This window comes from Barbus barbus, assembly GCF_936440315.1.
Source record: "Barbus barbus genome assembly, chromosome: 10".
Lineage (NCBI taxonomy): Eukaryota > Metazoa > Chordata > Actinopteri > Cypriniformes > Cyprinidae > Barbus > Barbus barbus.
Window position 1 is genome coordinate 5,533,238 of NC_136738.1, and position 11,727 is coordinate 5,544,964.

Genomic DNA, 11,727 nt, shown 5'->3' on the forward strand with positions numbered 1-11,727 from the left:
AAAAGTGACCAGTGCCTAATAAAAAGACTTAATAACTTACTAAACAGCAAATACTGTATTCATTTAATGTGCCCACAATGGTCACAGCTCCTTCTTGTTTAAATACTTTGAAGAAATCCTCTGAATACAGTCTAAATACAAGCTGGTAGTGAACAGACTCAGCCCTGCACTTTTAAGGAGTCACACTTTGCAAATTGAAGCTTTGCCAACAGAGCTGACATTATAGTAGTCTGAACCCTGTGCAAAAGGGCATGGTAATGAGGCTGGAATTGGGCCGGTTTCGTGTCCTTTCACCATGCGACAGAAAACAAGGGATTTTATTAAGAGAAACCATCATTCTTTGCCATGTTCCCGGACTCCTCCCTTTCTCATGGTGCACAGCTCACTGCCCGTGTATGAGTGCTGCCCGTGTATGACACCCACATGTGTGCTTTCTCTCTCTCTAGTGTACAGCTACGAGGATGCTGAGGTTTCTGATGTCATGTTCACAGCACTTCTGTTAATGCACTTGGAGCAAACGCACCATATTCCCTAAATTAGAAAGTAATGAGATTCTGCACATCAGAGAATCAAATACATAAAGTGGTGACAGTCTCAACGGATAATTGACACGAAGCTCAGTTCTCACATAAAGCGCTAACAAGTGTTTTCAAAAGCAAGGCAATCAAGCTCAATCCTGGCAAACATAGACCTCCAGCTGCAGGAGTACGACCCCTTTGCCAGCTTGCTGATAGGCGCATTGTTTGATCTTTTAGATTGCGCAGCTGTAAGCTGAATCTGCTCTTATTTAGTGTGCTTATGTCTCCTTCACACGTGTTCCCTGACATATGGCACAGATGTGACAGATAATGCACATCAAAGACTTTGTGCAATGCCAGTTATAATTCTGCACTGAGAGAGGCATGCTCAAATGTTCTTCCTTTTAAACTTGGTTCTCCAAACCACATTACTTCTGGGGGAATTTACATAAAACTTTTATATTTTTGGATACTGTTAAAACACAATTGCGCATTAAACATATTGTTAACCTTTGTTCTAATGATGTTATGTGTAATTGTTAATGGAAATTTACTAATAAAGTTATGAGAGGCTGTGCGTTAAAGTAACAATCTTTAGCATTCTGATTTCTCTCAATGGCAGTTGCTTGGCTGGCACATGTGATTTGCATTTTGCCATCTTTGCTCATGTGCACTCTGCTTTACAGTTTTTTTGTCAGCCAATCACTGAGCTGCAGGAAAATGACATCATGATGCTGACTGCTTAAATGCACAGAAGTTAATTGTTTTCACCTGAAAAACTGGAGTGCTAATCAAGTTAAGTTATTTTTTTTTACCAGTTTTGTACTAAGCACTACTGCACTAAGTGATATTAAAATACCAAATTCATACACCTTTTAGACTTTGTCATGCAAGTATTTGTCGCTTCCATGAAACAATCTGCCTTTTCACAGTATTTCGTACCCGCTCACCCACCTTACATACTCCCAGTATAGTCATCTGGAGGGAAGCGTGGGGAAGTAGCACAAGCCATTTGCCTTAATAGAAGACAGTGTCGTCATTCTTTTGAAAGGTGATTTAGATATTCTGAAACAGATGGAAAATTGACAGGCTTGTGTTGCAGTTCTATGGATGTTTTGCCCTCCAGTCTCCGCACCAGTCATGTGACTAAAGCCTATGAATCTCAAGCCCTTCATTATGAACTATCCAGAGCAGTGACGTCAAAGACAGCAGACAGGGAACAATTTAAGTCTTTTTTCATGCATTTAAGAGCACTCTGAAAAATTGGCCACTGTATAAACATCTAGTATAATATAACTGCTTGAAAAAAGAAAAGAACAACAACAGCAGCAGCAAAATACACTGAAACTTAGGAATGGCTGAAGTAGAAAGCTACTTTTTACAGAAGCTAATTGGACCTAAGTTTTTCTTAAGCACAATGTGAAGTACAAACAACAGTTACATGATAACAGACAGCATTTTTCTATAAATAGTCACATTAACTGACAACAATTTTATGGTACCAAGTAACTCACTGTATTAATAAAGAATGCACTCATAGATGTGTGTTTGTTGTCTATTTAACAACACCTTTATATGCAACTTAACCAATCAGAATTTACAGTAGGAACTATGTTTCATAATAGCCATTTAAAGCATCTCAGAAATATTGTATTAAATAATGTATTAAATATGCACTTTTAGTATACTTTACATCATAAAGGTATATTTTTTAAAAACCGTGCTTGTTTTTAATATAACTTTATTGAAATAAAACAACAATTAAGTGTACTTAAAGAGAGCCGACCCTTAAGTACACTTTGTAATAATGTCAAATTAAAAGTTTTACTTTCAAGAACATTTGAATGATGTTTTAATAATCTTGTCTCATGCAAAGAAGTACACTTATTTTGACACATGTAAGTTGATTATAATTTTAACTGTGGTGTTTGTTTGATTGATTACATTTAAAGTTAATATATTTTAAATGAGATAAATTGCAATTTCATCATTGCAAATGTGTAATTACAAATATATTTAAACACGTGACATATACATTTCAGTATAAGAAGTACTTTAAAACATATTTTAGTATTTCAAAGACAAAGTCATTATGAATTTACATAAAGATGTACTTAAGACCCACTTATGTGGGTCAAAATAACACCTTAAAGTCCAAATAATTGCATTTAATACACATTTAAAGTATAATACCTTTTCATTTAAGTTCATAAGTGAGTTCATGAAGTGCTCTTTTTAAAAGAATGCTAAATTGTTTTCTTCTTTTTTCAGAAACAACAGCTTTCATAGTGTGTCATTTCAGGAGCAAAGCTTGTGTTACCATTAGACATCCTCAAGCTTATTTCTCCTCTACATCAGGAGTAGTGCTGGAATTCATTTCCCTGATTGCAGTGCTGTTTTTTATGCCCAATACAAACAGCCAGCAGCATATGATCACCTTGGCATCATATGTGCTAATGTTCCACTCCTCTCCCATCCTCCAGTAACCAAATGGCCCTTACCAAAGATAGAAGCATCCACGCTACATTAAACCTTAGGGCTGCCCTGGGAGTTTCTGGAATAGTTTCAAGACGACTTTGTTAAATTTATAACCCCCTGCAATGGGAATAAAATAATGAAAGGAATTAACTGTTATTGTCCTCCTGGGATTTGGCTTGTAAGGCAGAGTGTCTTTTTCTGCATGGGTGACTTTTTATTTGCTGTAAGACATGTAAGGCAGTTTACAGAGCGATGGGAAATGGTCTTTAAAGACGTGCTCTGAAGAAGACCGGAAATAAAGTGAGGTATTTTGCTGCTGCCTACAGGGATAGTTTACATTAGTATTATTTTAATACTCATTTCTTCCTTCTGTGGAACAAAATAGCAGACATCTAGAAAAATGTCCAAGCTGCTGATTTCCAATGGTGAGCATATCTGTCAAGCAAGTTTGTCAGTAAATATATATATATAGTATATTATTTCAGCAACATAACCCTTTTAACAGTACTTTAATGGTGCTTTTTGGAGCTTGACAGCCTCTGGTTCCAACTGACTTTCATCATATGGAAATAAAAAGCAGCTTGGACATTTGGATAAATATCTCTTTTTAAAGGAAAAAGAAATAAAAGGTCATATGGGTTTGGTATAGTATAAACAATTCCAGCCTTTATTTTATTTATTTATTTTTTATTATTAAAAAAAAATCCAGCATGCATTTATTTATTTATTTATTTATTTTCAAACAATGAAATTCTGTGGGGTCCAATGTTTCAGGGTTTTTTTGGCCCCCAATGACTTTTTATTATATGGATTTAAAAGACATGTTTTATTTTGTTTTGTTTCACAGAAAACAGTTGGCACAATATGATGGAGAGTGAATGATGACAGTATCTTCCTACTGGAGTGAACCGTCCCTTTAATATTCCAGTGGGAGAGGCTGAAGACTGCATCTCCATCAATGCCGACACTTTGCCAAGGGGCATCACAAAGCACTGGCCCTAAAACAAGAGGTGTCCTCCCTTCACCAGAAAAAGGAGCTGCCATCAAATGATGGACTTAAGCGTTTAGATTCACAAATGGGATATTGCTCAACTGTGATAAAGGCTATTCTTAGAACTGTTTTTCCATATTGCATTCTCCTCATGACTGTGTAGATGCAGTGGGAGGAGAAGGGATGAAGATCAGCAGTACCTGCCTCCTGTCTGTCTGGGTGTCCCTGAGAAACCTGCTATCCAGCTCAGTTGTCTGCAAACACAGCACTGGCCCTGAGCCTGCCACACATTCCACAACTTCCAGACAGCTCCAACTTTATTTTCAGGCAAAACAGCATCAGCGCTCTCACATGACATTCCCAAAAAAGGCACTGCGGCCCCAGACTACCCTGATTCTCTATATGACTTAACCATTGAGGAATTAAAACAACATGAGTTATGTCAACCCCGTAGAGGAACATACTAATGATACGTCAGTGACGCTAATAGATACAGTTGGATCCAAATGTCTAGGGCCACTATTTTGCTACTATATATATATATATATATATATATATATATATATATATATATATACTGTGTATTTCCCAGTATTCAATGTGGCCTTAATGATCACCTTCAAGTTTAGGAGATCAAGCCAAAGGACACTGAACTGCTTTATTTTTTATTTTTTATTAAAAAAAAATTCATTTCACCCATCTGGCATAAGCTATGGTGATGAAAACTACAAACTACAAAAAAAAAAAAAAAAAAAGTTTTAAAAAGCTGAAATAACACATTCAGTGCAGATTTAGATTTGACAATTACAATTTTGAATTCAAAGGTTGCAGTTAGAATAAATAATATTAATAATAAAATAATAATGTAACCGTCTATTTACAGTATTACCAGTAATAGGTCATTATTCATTTATTGGCAAAATAATAAAAGTAAATTATCACTTTTCAATTATCAGACATCTCATTTCTGTTTCAACCTGTGATATATTAGAATTAAAGCCTGAGATTATTGACTCAGATAAAAGACAAAAGAAAGAATGATAAGAGAAAGCATGGATTCCATATAGCCTACTTAATTTGTTTAATATTCACTCCAATAGATTATTTTTGTTGACTGAAAAAAAATTATAAAAGAAAATGATTTTCTAATCAGTTCCAGACAGATTTGTGTGAATCTTCTACGCAAATAATGTCTACTATGCAAATAATGAACTCTAAATCATATCCCCTGATTCTTACACTTTTGCCTTTCTAAAGGCACTTTATAATTCTGTGATTAAAATCACATTTTCTGAAAGACCCTTACAGCTTAAGGGTATAAACTACACATTAAAATATTCATATTCCAATTAAATACAGTAAAATTACTGCCATAAATATAACCTGACATCATGCATGAACAGCAATAAATGATCAAAGTAAATCTTTGAAACCTTTAATATTTAAAAACGAGTGTGCCCAGCACTTTCTGGGGAAGATTTTATGCCGTCTACTGATGAACATTTGAGCTTAAAGCAGGATATAAACTGGTTTGCATGTACCATCAGAGTTATAGGAAAGGGTTAAAGGTCTCAGGCATTGATTTTCCCTTTTCTCTGGATGAAAACCGGAAAGAAGCTAATTTTGATAAATCACTCAGAGTCTCGTCCCCAGTTTGAAGACTTTAATTGCACTGGGCGTTTATGACCCAGTGCAGCTCATCTGCATATATGCAGCATATCTCTGAGGACACACAAACCAACACTGATTGAGGGACAGTAATTTTCAGCCCAGAGTGTAAGCATTTTATTGTAATTGAGTCACTGACTGTTGTACCAAGGGGGGACAGATAATTGGACAGTCAGCTGAACATGGCAAGTTATTAGTAATTTGAGAATTTGATTGCTCTTTCTTGTTATCTCTCAAGTGGACGTGCATGAAGTGCCACGAAACAACTCACACATAGTTACAATATCACCAATCACTGCTGCAGGGCATTGTTGCAAATGGGTGAAAAGAACCTATATAGAATAAAACAACAATGTTATAATAGTCTAAATCCTTTTGTGAAGATCTCATTTAAAAGTAAAGGCCAATCTGTTTATATATTTGAAGAGATGCAGTTAGTTTTAAACTGCGTTAGTTCCAGAAGTAAAATCTTTCATACAAGTGTAAAAAGGTGCTTTTTTACAAGTGCATTGTTATTTTACCAATCCTACATAGCCTTAAAAAAGAAAAAGTGGGATTTTTTTCATACAAATAGGTTCAGTTTACTTTATCTGTATCCCAAGGGGAAATAAAATCAGTTGCAAATGACTTCATTTTGTCCAGACACTAATTAGACAAAAAAAAAAAAAGGAGCAGCATTAATCATCTGAGCTCACAAAGCCCCCTAAGCACAGTTTCCAGCATTAGATTAGATTGTGTTTACCCTAGTTTATAATGTTTCAGTTTTATGGGGGTGGTTGATGATCAACATTAATGAAATTACTAGGAGGCTGAGGGTCTATCTATAGGTTTATTTTAGATGAGTTATTTATTTGCCATGTTGAAGGATCCTATGGCTTGTTTAACAGCACCACCTGCTGACACTAAGACTACACCGAAAACTGAACACCTAACATTTTTCTATAGCATATTTGTTTTAATCTCCGAGTACATTTATCAAAAGCAAGATACTAGTCATGTGATTAAAACATTTCAGGTGTATTAGCCTACCACTGACAATTATATACTGCTTTGAGACAAAGGGTAGACACTGGCCATTTGTTTTTCTGCATGACTTTTGAATTAATTTAAATATGTGTAGTTAAAAAAATATCATGTAAAACCTGCACCAAATGTGTCAGAAATTGATAAATATGAATGCATCTTTATAATATTAATGCATTTTTTTATTCAAGTGAGGACAAATGCTAAGTGAATGAATGAATACTAGCTTTTTCGAGTAGCTTATATAACTTTATTGTCACTTGCAAAGTTTTGGCAAGCCTAACCCTAACCACCAGATATAAGCTATCTAATTAGAAAGAATCTCCCACATCTATGTACTTCTACGGCTGAATTGGCTTACAGCAATATTAATGAACTATTAATCAAGTGTTGTTGTTTTGTCAAATCTTTAGTGGTGTCATCTGTGTCCTGTAGAGGGCGCACATGTCCAGTCGATGGGCGGAGAGAAGGGAGTGACGCATTTCCGGTCTCTTTTACACCCCCAGAAGAAGATTCCGTCTCGACTCTTTCTCGAAGAAGAAGCAGAGGCAGCTGGAGCAGGCGACGCGCGACTCCTATATCAATGACCGAATTACAGTCCGCCACCATGACTCACCCTGAATGCATATCAGGTAATATGACCTAATTTAACAAGAGTCTTAATTGCATAGATTTTGAGTTGTTCTGCAGGCTCTTGGCCGGTTTGGGGGTCCATTCTGTGCAGGCTGTGTGTTGGCCTGTTAAACACGTGCTCTCCGCCATGTCTCGAAGATCATGGAGTAACAATCGACTTTATAATATGTCTATTATATACGATAGTTTAAATTACAGACACGGTTAAACTGGAATATTTGATTTCGGACTTTCTCACAATTCTCCTTTTTACCTCAAAATTACGAGTTTACATCTTGCAGTACTTTTTAATCAGATTTGTGAGTTTATATCTTACAATTCTGATTTTATAACACGCAGTTGCGAGTTAAGTAAGAATTGTGAGTATTCAATAATTATTTTTTTTTAATTTAGTGGCAGAAATGGGCCTCCATACCCTTATGTTCATTTCTATAAAAGACTATTGGAAATGACTGATTATGACTAGAGTAGTGAAATGACTAATTGACATTGCCCACTTTCTCACTAGGTGGGCTGCAGGACACAGGATAAGGGCCGCTCGCTCGCTCTCACTGGGGTCCGTGCATCAGCTGAGAGCAAAGGGAAGGTGCCCATTAAATAAAAATGCAATTAACATGCAGGAAGCAGCTGTTACCTGTCCATCAGGTACTGCATTAGCATACGAGTAAGTGCTCACTATGTCAAGAGCTCTGCTGCCTCATGAATATGCATTATAACTGATATTATGCCTGTATGGCTTATATAATGGTGAATGAGCTTAATGCTGTTTTTTTTTTTCTTTCTCTCTTAGGTTTGCAGCATGAAGCCAATATGAAGTAAAACTTTGAATGGCCCGCGAATGCAAAGGATTGTAAGGTATAACACTTCAAACTGTCTTAAATGCACCTTTAGTGCAAATGGTTTAGCAACATGGACTAAAGTGAATGTCAAGACGTTAGCGTAGTAAAGATGTGCAATGATGACTACAAATCTCTGAGGTCACGACCAGTGAAACTACATAATAGCATGTATTACCTGAGCACACGTTGTCTATGCTGGTTTGTGTGCTTTAAGGTCTGAGGGCTCTATTTTTGACTCCTATTCTCTTGCCAGTTTTTCCACAGGCAAAACTATAAATCCAGATGGCATGCTGGATCAACCCAAGCTGATGAAAAATTACAGTGGAGGGCCGAAAAGACTGGGAAAAAAATGTATGAAGGTGGCGAGAGAATAAGAATTTCACACCTACAGTACCTACCACACATGGCTTTCACACATCGGATAGAAAGCTCAGATGAACACAAATGTAAATGTACCGTTTTAGTATACGTGACACTAGGTAATGTCCAATGACAATAGTCTTATGCTTTTCACTGTAATATCTGTATCTTCCTGTCTCATAATAAACATTCAACAATGCATCCAAACAAAGAATATTGCAGATCTTTTTTTTTCCTTGTTTAATGCAACGACATTATGAAAAAATAAAATGACTTTGCCTATATTTGAATAATTACAGCTCATTTTTTTGATGCTTGTAGGAAAATTCATTTATGAACTTAATTTATATGCTACTGTTAAGGTTGGGTTAACTTTCTTTAAAAAAAAAAAAACTTTTATACACCAAGACATTTCATCGAAAGTGACAGTAAAAACATGATGATTTTTCCATTTCAAGTAAATCGTTCTTCTGTACTTTATATTCAGCAAAGAATTCCAGGGGGACAAGATCTGTTTCATCATGTATTAACTGATAACAATAAATATTTCTTCAGCAGATCAGCGTATTAAAATGATTTCTGAAGGATCATGTGACACTGAAGACTGGAGTAATGATGCTGAAAATTCAGTTTTGCATCACAGGAATAAATATAATTTAAAATGTATTTTCTATGTGCTTTTTGACCTGGTATAAATGCATTTATTTTTTTTATTATTTGTAACTTAATATTTATCTATGCATTGGGGGTGGTGAAAAATATATTTTTATAATAGCAGAGGAAACATCTCTGCAGATATGGTGGGTGGCACCTATCCAGAACAAAATGTATATTTTACTTTAGTTTTTTATATCACCACACCAACCCCTAAATAAGTTATTTATACATTATGAAGGTATTTATTGTGTTGCTTTCATGCTATATTGTTCTCTACACTGTAGAGAACAATATTAAATACAGAATCACTAAAAGGCATTACAGTATTTGTGATTGCGTAACAATCCAAAAATCCTTGTTGGTCCTAAAAATATGGTTTATCTTCCAATGCAAACTTTGTTTTGTGGTGAAGTGTGAACTGCATGTGATCTTGAGCAATTTACTCTTGCTTGTGATTATTCCTGCCCAGCAGGACAGATGTGTTTATATGCACTAACTGTTACTGACGAGAGTTATGAAACTATTAAACTAATGGAAAGTCCAAAGGGTGACTGTTTCCATTAATGTTATTAATGTGCTTCTGTAACAAACACAAGTGCTCTTAACTCGGAAGATTGTAAGAGTCATATGCAAATTACAGTATTCATTTCATAATGCTCTTAGAGAAACGCTTTATGTAACCAAAGAAAAAAAAAGTTGATCTTGATTTCGTTTATTCTGACATTCGTTCCACCTGGGAGTGAACAAGGTCCGTGAACAAGAGATCAAAACAAATCTGGCACAGAAACAAACAAGAGTTACATGAAAGCATATCCAACCCAGGCTTATGTAAACCGGATTACTCCATTTTTTCCTCCTCATCCTCCTGTCCTTCCTCATAGTGGCGATACTCTGGCTTCAGCTCCCAGGTGCTCTTATGAGGCCCTCGGGAATTATACACTCCGATCTCCCTAAGAATCTCCTTCAGGTAAATCTAGAGGAAGAGCAGATCGACAGGGTGAACACATGTTGCCAAGATATGATTATACATCCAACTCTTAACCATGGCTCTCTAACAACTTTGTGAAAAGTGCTAAATTCTTTATTTAGCCTCAATTTGTGTAATCTATTCACTAAATGGCAAGACCACTGTGGGAAGTAACAATTATCTTACTCAGTTCTATTTAGTTTCTTTTTAGTTATGACTCATGTAACTTCAATCACATTTATATTTCTCCAATCCTTCAGAGAGACTGAGGCAGCAGTCAAGAGGCAATTATTCATAGGATCATCAAGAGCTCATTTAACTATGATAATATAATCAACACCAAGCCCATGCAGAATATTTGTGATTTCTTGTAACTTGGTTTAATCTCTCTCATGTATAACTTCTGATAAAACTGAAAAGATTTATTCAAAATTACCATTAACAGAGCAAACATCAATTTTGATGAACCCTTGCGAAATAGAAGTGCACTTGAAGTTTTTTTTTCTAAATTGCAACCTCGTCATTCAAATGTGTAATTACAAATATATTTAAATACATGACAAAGTTTAAAAATAAATATATTATATAATAGCACGGCAATACAATTTATTTTAAAGACAACGGCAGTAATTATGAAATTATGAGTCCTCCTTAAAGTGGGTCAAAAAAGCACTCTGAAGTGCAGCTAACTGCATTTAATATAAACTTAAACTATAAAACACATTAATTTAATTGCAAATAATGGTCACACTTTATTTTAAGGTCCAGTTCTCGCCACTATTAACTACGACTTTTGCCTCTAACTCCTAATTTGCTGCTTATTAATAGTTAATAAGGTAGTTGTTAAGTTTAGGATTAGGGATGTAGGTCATGCAGAATATGTGCTTTATAAGTACTAATAAACAGCCAATATGTTAATAATGTGCATGCTAATATGCAAGTTAATAATGAGAACTGGTCCTTATACTAAATTGTTACCTGAGCACTCTTTTTAAAAGTGTACTTCTTTTTCAAGAGGGGAGGCACAAGCTCTCGTTTATATAATGGCACAGTGTTTTCATGTTCAACTGCCTTGAGCTGAACAACTTACCACCGGTTGCTTCGTGATGTCCACCAGGTCCACCTGGTGTTTCTCAAAGGCAGAGAAGAGCATTTCCAGAACCTTCTGCTTGTCAGCTCTTGCACTCTTGCCTTCCTCTTTCGTTCTCTTCTCATATTCCACCTAACCAGAAGCATAAGCAAACCAGAGCATTCATTCATTTGCTCACATTATTATATCTCTCTCACACACACACACACACACTTACATTATGGCTGTGGTTGGACACAGGTTTGTAATTTGTTGTGACAGCTTTCAAAGAGGTTTGGTTCTTCAATCTGGAGCCTGTGAATAAAACACATCTCTAGAAGGTCCGATCAAGTGCCTTTGGCAAGATTGAAGTATCGTGATCAAACTTTGACTTACTTCTTTAGTTTCATATAGCTCTCACTGACTGCAGGTCTACGCTCAGCTCGCTGCACAACCATGCCTTCAAGAGCCAGCTTGTCTTAAAAACAAAAGACATTCTACTTTATACATTTCCGAGACTGGAT

At 35.7% G+C, this 11,727-nt stretch overlaps 1 long non-coding RNA gene across 1 annotated transcript; it reads left to right on the forward strand.

Moving 5' to 3' along the window:
• Window positions 1-7,192: 7,192 nt before the first annotated feature.
• On the forward strand, window positions 7,193-9,066 carry LOC306876327. The gene is made up of 4 exons (XR_013784814.1): window positions 7,193-7,310; window positions 7,820-7,975; window positions 8,102-8,166; window positions 8,404-9,066. It is a non-coding gene; the product is annotated as an uncharacterized lncRNA (long non-coding RNA).
• The last annotated feature ends 2,661 nt before the right edge of the window (window positions 9,067-11,727 follow it).